Source organism: Bubalus bubalis, chromosome 2 (genome assembly GCF_019923935.1).
Source record: "Bubalus bubalis isolate 160015118507 breed Murrah chromosome 2, NDDB_SH_1, whole genome shotgun sequence".
In the NCBI taxonomy this organism is placed as follows: Eukaryota; Metazoa; Chordata; class Mammalia; order Artiodactyla; family Bovidae; genus Bubalus; species Bubalus bubalis.
Window position 1 is genome coordinate 41,257,845 of NC_059158.1, and position 10,313 is coordinate 41,268,157.

At 47.1% G+C, this 10,313-nt stretch overlaps 1 long non-coding RNA gene across 1 annotated transcript; it reads right to left on the reverse strand.

Moving 5' to 3' along the window:
- Positions 1-379: 379 nt before the first annotated feature.
- On the reverse strand, positions 380-4,197 carry LOC102402749. Its single transcript, XR_326817.4, has 3 exons — positions 3,798-4,197; positions 1,780-1,910; positions 380-585 (listed from the first exon to the last, which is right to left on the reverse strand). It is a non-coding gene; the product is annotated as an uncharacterized LOC102402749 (long non-coding RNA).
- Positions 4,198-10,313: the final 6,116 nt, after the last annotated feature.

A 10,313-nucleotide genomic window follows, 5' to 3' on the forward strand; every position in this document is an offset into this window, starting at 1 on the left:
AGAAATCCCAGGGCTGATCTCCTTCAGAATGGACTGGTTGGATCTCCTTGCAGCCCAAGGGACTCTCAGGAGTCTTCTCCAACACCACAGTTCAAAAGCATCAATTCTTCAGTGCTCAGCCTTCTTCACAGTCCAACTCTCACATCCATACATGACCACAGGAAAAACCATAGCCTTGACTAGATGGACCTTTGTTGGCAAAGTAATGTCTCTGCTTTTGAATATGCTATCTAGGTTGGTCATAACTTTCCTTCCAAGGAGTAAGCGTCTTTTAATTTCATGGCTGCAATCACCATCTGCAGTGATTTTGGAGCCCCCAAAAATAAAGTCTGACACTGTTTCCACTGTTTCCCCATCTATTTCCCATGAAGTGGTGGGACCGGATGCCATGATCTTCGTTTTCTGAATGTTGAGCTTTAAGCCAACTTTTTCACTCTCCACTTGCACTTTCATCAAGAGGCTTTTGAGTTCCTCTTCACTTTCTGCCATAAGGCTGCTATAATTATTCCTATCCATGTCTTTGGGCTACATTTGCAAGTTATTCTTGATTATACACCCAGGAGTAGAATTGCCTCCACAATCTTCCTGTCAGGAGATAAAATGATTAATGAAGCACCTGCGTTTGGCATTTGGACCTGTCTGTATCTTTCAAGATTCCTGGAAAAAGTCTAAAGCACTGAACACATGTTTGGGATTATCACTGCTTGCATTTTTGTGGAAGAACAAAAAAGGAATCCAAAGGAATGAAGCACTAATGGTGGAATTTCAGATATTGGACACCTGTCAATAAACATTTGGTGGCAAGAGGAACTACCCATAGACACTGAGTTCAATCCTCGGAGGTAGCGTTTAAAGCCATCAGGACATCTCTCTTCCAGATCCTTTAGCCCAGAATAGCTTTCTGAATGATGCCCCAAACATAGGAATCAGGCATTCTTTCATATTTTCTTTCCTAACAAATTATTTTTAAGCCCCTCCCAAGAAAAAGCCCCAGCACACATCAAAGTTCTGAGGATCTTGGGTTTGGGTCCTCCAACTGCATAGTCAGATCCATTATCTGACCCCTCACCATCCCCACCTTCCCCCACTTTCCATCCAGGATATGTGCTTTAGACTCATGTTACAGATGGGGAAATGGAGGGCCCAAGAGGTGCTGGCTTGGCTGAGATGACACAGGCAGAGATTCCAGGCAGACCCAGGGCTCTGGTTGTGGGCCCTCCCTCTCTGCTCCCCTCTCCTGTCAGCTGTCTGTCCTTATCTTTGCTCCCCTAGGATGGCGCTGAGTGTCACACATAGTCAAAATGCTACTAGGGCCACTGTGGAATGTAACAGCTGCAAACCCAATCCCCATATGCTGGTGGCCCCACGTTCAGAGCTAAGGTTCAGAGCACCTGCTCTGAGGGATGATTACCAAAGTCTCCTTTTGGGTACAAGCAAGTGGCTCAGTGCAGGGCTGAGAAAGAAAAGTGGAAGTGTGTGTTAGGATGACACTGTACTCTGCTGTGCTTAGTTGCTCAATCGTGTCTGATTCTGCGACCCCATGGACTGTAGCCCACCAGGCTCCTCTGTCCATGGGACTCTCCAGGCAAAATACTGGAGTGGGTTGCCATGCCCTTCTCCAGGGGATCTTCCTGACCCAGGAATCGAACTGGGGTCTCCTGTTTTGCAGGCGGATTCTTTACCAGCTGAGCTACCAGGGAAGCCCAGGGTGACACTAGACATTGTAATAAACGAACTCTCAAATTCCAGCGACAACCCAATACTTTATGTCTCACTCACATAATGAATACAGTTGAGTTGTTCTGGTTGGCAAGTAGCTGACCTCCAGGTGTGACGATGATTCAGGGACTCAGGCCCTTTCCATCCTGCAGCTCCACTATGCCCAAGGGCATCAGGACCTCTGCTTCCAGCTGGAGGAAGAAAGAAGAACACGAAAAAGGTATATGCCTTTCTTCACACCTGGTTCAGAAGTAACACGTATCATTTCCTACCCACAGTGCACTGGAAAGAACTTGTCACGTGGTCCCACTTAGATGCAAGGGTCTGTGTAGTCCCCGGCTAGGGGCACAGATCTATGATGATCTGCTAGCCGTCTCTGCCACAGCGAAGGAGCAAGGCGGATCAGAACCCCTTCTTCCTCTTCCCACTCCCTTCCCGCAAGAGAGTTTTTTCCTGCTGAGTTTCTGGACCTGACCACAAGGAGAACAGGAACACCTCTGAGCTGCATGACCTTGGACCTCAAATCTTCATCTATAAAACGTGTACTGTTTAAATTTTTTTATTTTTTAACTTGGCCTTGCCACGAGGCACATAGGATCTCAGTTCCCCAACGAGGAATCAAATGCCTGGCATTTCAATGCTTCTGCATTGGAAGCGCAGCATCTCAACCACTGGACCTTCAGGGAAGTTCGAAAATGGGTACTTTCATATCCATGATCGTACAACCTTTGTGAGAGGTTGAAAAAAAAGGGCGGGGGGGAGGGGTGCGCAGTAGACATGATGCTCCTCATTTCCCAGAGGAAGAAATCAAGACACAAAGAGACAGTGTGACTTGTATAAAGTCACACAGCAGGACCCAATTTCCCCCTTCTGGTACACAAGTTTGGTTTGTTTTGTTTTGACTAGACAACATCAAAGTCTGCTGAGAAATCACTGGATCGAAATGCAGGAAAATTCCCTACTCAGCAAATCCATCTGAAAATCTCCAGGGGACCTAGGAGGATTACTGAGAAAAAGCCTTTTACTGCCTGAAATGTAGGTAGTTTTAAAAAAAATATTTATTTATTTGGCTGCATCAGGTCTTGGTTGCGGCTCATGGGAACTATGCTGCAGCACAAAGCCTTCCCTAACTGAGGTGCACAGGCTTAGTTGCCCTGTGGCATGTGGGATCTCGGCTCCCCAAGCAGGGATCAAACCAGCATCCCCTGCATTGGGAGGCAAATTCTTAACTGCTGGACCACCAGGGAAGTCCCTGCAGATAGTCCTTGATAGGGACCCAGCCTGGACCTGGTAGGGGAGAGGGGGCCTGCTGTGGTGGGACTTAAGGGAAGGTCCACTCCTCCTTTATCACTTTGCAGATACCCGAACTCCATTTTCAGACCATCCGCCCTCCAGCTCAGGGATTCTCAACATAGGGAATGGGAGAGAGGGGAACCCCCTTTTGAAAAATGTTCACATCCTACAAGTACACCGAATCTCTCTGGAAGAAGACACAAGAAACAATGAGAGTGGCTGCCTCTGGGGACAGAGGCAGGTTTGTTGTGTCACCTCCATGGGCACCATTAGCACCATCTGAGTCTGTGTGGACAGCGCCCCCTGGAGTTGTGCTGTGTACCACCCTGAATGCAAAATAGGCTTATTCCTCATAATATATTCTTAATAGCTAACTGTATTTAAAATAATAATTAAACACAATTAAGAACCTATTTCCAGGACTTCCCTGGTGGTCCAGTGGTTAAGAATCAACCTTCAAAAGCTGGGGCTGAAGGTTCCAATCTCTGGTAAGGAACTAAGATCCCACTTACCTAAGCCTGTACCGCAACAAAGATCCCACATGCGGAAACCAAGACCTCCTTGCAGCCAAAAATAAATAAGTAAATATTCTTTTAAAAACTTATTTCCGATTTCTGGTCCCCTTTCTGAACCTACTGAATTAAAATTGTGTGAGGGTCAACCAGCTACACAAGGATACAGGGGTTTGAAAAACCTCCCCAGTAACTGAAACCTCCCAGCCCTCCAGCCTCACAGCTTTGGGAACCCTGATTTAGTCTACCAGTGCACAAGGGCCCCTTCCTTACCTCTAGAAGTTCTCAGCAGAACTTCCATCTCAGTTGAGAATCAGAGAACTGGGAATAGTGTCTGTCACTAAGTAGGGGTGGGGGGAAAGGCTGAAGGGGCAGGTGGGGTGAGAGCGCAAGGCTTAGTGAGCAGGCCAGCTTTGCCCCCCAGGCAGTCGGGTCCCCCAGACGCCTGCAGCTCCGAACCACTCCGGCTATTCCCGCCCCACCCCCACCCCCACCCCAGTGTATCGCATCAGCATCTTTGGCCGGCACAGCCCCGGCTCGGCCTTGCCCGGGCTTGCCTTTTGTTGCATCATCCTCTGGCCTTGCCGGCTGCCAGGGGAGCAAGCCGCCCACTCACCGCTGGATAAAACCAGCTAATTATATCACCGGGAGACCCAAGGAGGGAGCACGTGGGTATTTTCAGCTGACCCAGCCTGTTTCTACTTGCTTTGCATGATTGTTCTTCTTCTTTCAAAATAATAATAACAACTACCAACCAGGAAAAAAAAAAAAAAAATCGCCTGGGGCTGTGGAGCGTGCTCCTGAAGCTAGAGCAAGGGTCCACCTGCTGCTCCAGGAGACACCTTCTCAGCCCTCGGCTCAGAAAAGGACAATCAAGTCTCTTGATTCTCAAATCAGGGCTCAACAGACAAACAGCTCTGAGAACAAGATACACTGGAATCAGCAGAATCAGGAAGACAAATATTTCTCTGACAGCATCAATAACATCCTGAACTTCCCTGGTGGCTCAGATGGTAAAGAATAACAGCAGCATAGTAATTTATCTTCTCAAATTTTTAAAAAATTCTATCTGTAGTTTAGTCAAAAGTAGAGGGTTTTGTTTTCCCATGCATTCCTTTATTTATTTTCTGAGGAGTTAGTACAATCCAAAGATACAAAATGATACTCAGTGAAAATTCCCTCCTAACCCTGCCCACCGGCCATCCATTTCCTTCCAGAGGTTGAGGCTGGTCGTTTGTATCTCCTTCCAGGGACGGTCTATGAACATCCTGGACTTCCCTGGTGGCTCAGGTAGTAAAGAATCTGCCTGCAATGCAGAAGACCCAGGTTCGATCCCTGGGTCAGGAAGATCCCCTGGAGAAGGGCATGGCTACCCACTCCAGTATTCTTGTCTGGAGTCCATGAACAGAGGAGCCTGGTGGGCTGCAGTCCTGCTGCTGCTGCTGCTGCTAAGTGACTTCAGTCGTGTCCAACTCTGTGCAACCCCGTAGACGGCAGCCCACCAGGCTCCCCCGTACCTGGGATTCTCCAGGCAAGAACACTGGAGTGGGTTGCCATTTCCTTCTCCAATGCATGAAAGTGAAAAGTGAAAGTGAAGTCACTCAGTCGTGTCCGACTCCTAGCGATCCCATGGACTGCAGCCCACCAGGCTCCTCCGCCCATGGGATTTTCCAGGCAAGAGTGCTGGAGTGGGGTGCCATCACCTTCTCCGGGGCTGCAGTCCAGGGGGTGGCAAAGAGTCCAATACCACTGAGTGACACACTTTCACTTTCATGAGCGTCCAGGTCCACAGTCTTTCATCCAAAACATTTGGGAACAAATGGGTTTCAAGATGCAGAACTTCTAGGATTTTAGGCAAGTAATGAGGTACGCGTACCATGTATTTTGTGACACTTTCCCTCCATTCGAGGGTCTGTCTAGGCTCTGTATAGGATGATCCTTTGTCCCAGTTTTAACACTGTAAGTTCCACGTCCAAGGAATCCCTCAGTCACAGGCAAGCATGATGATGGGTTGGTTACCTTAGGTCTGAGGTATAAGATAGTCACACTAACTGGGATAAATAACAGCTACAAATGGCTCACATTCTTTCAGCTCTGGTTTTGCTACCGATAAATTTGCCACAAACTGAAGGAAAAATTGCAGCCATGAAATTAATAGACACTTACTCCTTGGAAGGAAAGTTATGACCAACCTAGATGGCATATTCAAAAGCAGAGACATGACTTTGCCAACAAAGGTCCGTCTAGTCAAGGCTATGGTTTTTTCAGTGGTCATGTATGGATGTGAGAGTTGGACTGTGAAGAAAGCTGAGCGCCGAAGAATTGATGCTTTTGAACTGTGGTGTTGGAGAAGACTCTTGAGAGTCCCCTGGACTGCAAGGAGATCCAACCAGTCCATCCTAAAGGAGATCAGTCCTGGGTGTTCTTTGGAAGGAATAATGCTAAAGCGGAAACTCCAGTACTTTGGCCACCTCATGCGAAGAGTTGACTCATTGGAAAAGACTCTGATGCTGGGAGGGATTGGGGGCAGGAGGAGAAGGGGACGAGAGAGGATGAGATGGCTGGATGGCATCACCGACTGGATGGACGTGAGTTTGAGTGAACTCTGGGAGTTGGTGATGGACAGGGAGGCCTGGCGTGCTGTGATTCATGGGGTCTGAACTGAACTGAACTGAACTGAAGGAAAAAACCCTTGGTTTTCTGAGTTTTTTGAATTTTGAAATTGTGGATGAGGGGTTGTGAACCTGTCAGCAAATATGCATATATTCTTTTCACCCACCAGAATGAAAACACAGTGTTGGACTCACTGCTTTTTTTTTTTTTTTTTTTTGGTGTTTATCTTAGTGCTGTCCCACACCAGTGCAGAAAATACCTCCTGTTCCTTTGTACTGCTATATAATATTCTGTCGCATGGAGGAACATTTAAGCTGTTTCTGCCCAGTCTTTGGCTGTCATAAACACACATAGTTTTAGGTGTAGCTAACTACATGGAGGGGGCTGGGGGCAGAGGAGGAGTCAGATCTTCATTCCTACTGCTGATTTGTGACTGCGAGGTTAAGCCCAAGCCTGCTCAGAAGGTGAGAGAGAGACACCAAAACCTGCTGAGGTCTCCCAGATCTCTTGTACCTGTCCAACCACATGCGTCATGGAAAGTCATTCACATTAAGAATGGTTTTCCAAGCAAGAAAACAACTTATATTCAGACCTACTGTCTTAGGGTTCTCCAAAGAAACAGAACAAATTGCTCATTCTTTCTCTCTCTCTCTTTCTATATATATAGAAAGAGAGCTCACAGTCACAGAAGAGATAAAGCTGGGGTACATAAAACAACCCCAGAGAGTATGAAGTGTCTTGTGTGGGATAAATTGGGAGTTCTGAGCACCACCTGAAAAAGTCCCCTCAAATATAGTCCAGAAGGGGGTTCCCTGGTGGCTTAGCAGTAAAGAATCGCCTGCCAATGCTGTGAACATGGGTTCCATCCCTAGTCCTGGAAGAGCCCACATGTCTGAACTGAGCATGTTTCCTGAGCTCAGGAAAACTGAGCCCGTTCACCACAACTACTGAGCCTGTATTCTAGAGCCCACGAGCTGCAACTACTGAAGGCCACACTCCTAGAGCCCATGCTCCGCAACAAGAGAAACCACAGCAGTGAGAAGACCACGCACTACAGCAGAGAGTAGCCCCCACACTCTGCAACTGGAGATGGGCCACGCATAGCAGCAAAGACCCCGTGAGGCCATCAATCAATCAATCAAATATATACATATATATATATAATATGTTATAATATATATATTTATAATCCAGAAGGCCAGAGAGACACTGGGAGTTCCTGCCAAACATTGAGACAAGCAGGCTTCCCCTCTGGTCAATTTCACTTGTTTTTAAATAAAAACCCAAATTTTTAATAAAATGGGTCAGCACAGCAGTATTAATAAAGCCTAAATGTAAGAACACAAGCTCTCAATAAAGAATTCAGGTACATTAGGGCTCCTTTCTCCCTGACCTGTGACCATTCATCAATTTCACCCTGGTTAAGTCTCCAAATTTAAAACATTTCCCAACTAGACTTGTCATCCTGTTTCTAAACTGCCAACCACCGTGGGATCTCAGAGGCTTCTTGTTCCACATAGATTCAAAAGGTCTTCCAGCTTCTCCTGTCTGCCAAGGGCTTTGCTTCACCCCAGGACGGAGCCATTTTTATTGAGACTAAAACAGTACAAGACTACATTCATTCATTCATTCATGATATTACCAGCCCAAATGATGATGTGTAGAGGTTATGGCTGCAAGAGGGGACATAAAATACTGTGCACCAATAACAAAGGAAAACAGGCTTACATGGGTGAAAATGCTACCCAAGTGAGTCTCTGTGACCAGACCCAGTTAAAGAAAGGGGCTGGATTTCAGCAGATGGGAACTTGAAAGTCTGAATGAGGAACCCCCTTCCTAAAACCAAGGGAGGGTTCAGGTGGGGCTTAAGTTTATGTAATGATAGAAGTCTTTTATAATAATAAAAAAAAAAGTCACAGCTATAAATATAGTACTGCCAGGGCCCTTCCCATGCAAATAAAAGTCGTGGAAACCTGCCTTCATTAGCTTACCATAAACCCACGCTCCGTGTGGCTAAACAAGGATCAGGGAAGAGGTGGCGTATTGGCAAGGAGTGGCACCTGGGGCCACAGTTTAAATCGTAAAGGACCAGAATGACCTGGGCTGGAGGAGAATGTGGGAGAGGCAAGAGAGAATGGATAGGGCCATCCTGCTGTGCCCAGAGCAGCTTGTCTCATGCACCCTGGACCCCTCCCCATGCTGGCTCTACACAGGGTACTCTAACGGATGGTGCCCCAATCCCTGCCTCCCCCAATAGTAATAATATGATAATAATAGTAATAGTAATAATTAGTATTACAGAGGCTCACACTTACTGAGCACTTTCTATGTGCCACATGTTATTCTCAGGACTTTGTCCATAGTCACTTGGTGAGTTTTCGTAACAACTCTATGAATGAGACACCACTCTTTTCATCCCCATTTTAAAGATTGGGAAACTGAAGTAGAGACAGGGATTAACTCATTTGCTCAAGACAGACAGGGACAGAACAAGGATTTGAACCCAGACAGGCTGGCTCCAGAGGGAAAGCTCTTAACCACTAATAACAATAACAGCTAACACTTAGGTCCTGATTATCCTGTGTCAGCTGCTCTTCTGAGTGATCACATGTGTATCAGCTCAATTAATCCTTACAGGTACTATTACTAGCCCCATTTTACAGATGAGGCAACCAAAACACAGAAAGGTCAAGTCGTTTGCCCAGGTCACACAGCGGGGAAGCTGCATAAGAGGGACTTGAACCCAGGCAGTCAGGTTCCAGTGACCACATTCTTGTGCCCTGAACTGTACCCTTGTGCCATGACTGGATTTAAGGGTAATCTGAGAGCAGTGGCCATGGCTTACATTTCTCTGCATCAAGTGTGGTGCAACACTGTGGAATCTAATAAGCACTCAACAAATAGTCAATGAATTTTTCTGTAAAATAACCTTTCCTGAATATACAAAAGTCGTATTTCAAGTCTATTGTAGAAAATCTGAAAAATACAGAAAGACTCCAAGAAGAAATGCAAGTCATCCTCATGCAACAGAGACAACCACAGTTCACATTTTGGTGTCTTTCCAGCCAGTGTTACAAAATAGGGATCCCACTCTATGCCCTGTTTTGTAACCTCCTTTTTTCTCACTTATCAATACATCACAATCATTTTCCCACGTCTTTACATTTTCTTCTGCAGCTTCCACAGAGCAATCATTTGTGAATGCTCAAGTGACTTGCTCAGGGCGCTGCCAGCAATGAACCAGAATGTCACCCACAAACAGCCCCTTCCCCAGGGGGCTCCTCGTAAACAGTCCTCTCCCACCAACCTCTCTATCCCCTACATATGCCCACCTTATACACTCGACCCTCTCCTACTTCCTGGCATCTCTAGAAATCCCTTTGCCTTCCTTCTTAGACTCAGGGTCTCTTCCTCAGTTCCTGCCAAGGGCGTGTCCCCATTCAACACCACTTACCTCTGTTTTCCTATTTTCTCCTCTCCAAGTCACCGTCACCCTTCTCATACCCTCCCTCAGCCACGATCAAACTTTTGCTATCCTGTGCCCCATTCCCACAGAACTTGCTAGAGACATCCAGTTCCATCAACAAGCAGGCATTAGGCAATGTCTGTTGCAATGTACTGAGTGACACAGGAGACAATGCCAGCGAAGATGCTAGAGGCTGCAGTGTGCGAGTCCCTCGCAGGCATTTTGAGCAGGAGTCATCAAGATACAATGCCTTTACCTAAAAAGGGGTGGGGGGGGGTGTCTCTCCTGGTGTGTGATTTCCAGCCACCAGACCAGGACGGTGAAAGATAGTTTGAGGCAAGGATCTCTTTTGATGTACTTTAAACCCCAACAGGGAGGTGGAGGCCTAATCCACCCTGAGGGTGGGGCGGCCTGGGCACTTTGCCCTAATAGGATGGAATGAAAGACTTTTGAAAGTGGTGGCTCAAGACAGGTGGCTTCTTGATTCTAGCCGCTGTGTCTCAGGATTGGGGGGGGGGGGGCGGCGGGGAGCGGGGGGACTGTGCAGACAGCTGGCAGGAGCGGGAAGCCTGAGTGGGATGCCCAGGAGGACAGGACTTCTTTCAAACTTGCTCTGCCTGACCTGTGCCATGTGACCGCAACAGGTGCCTGTGCTTTTTGGCATCTTGGCACAATAGCACCTACCTTACCTACCTCACAGTTTCGTGTAA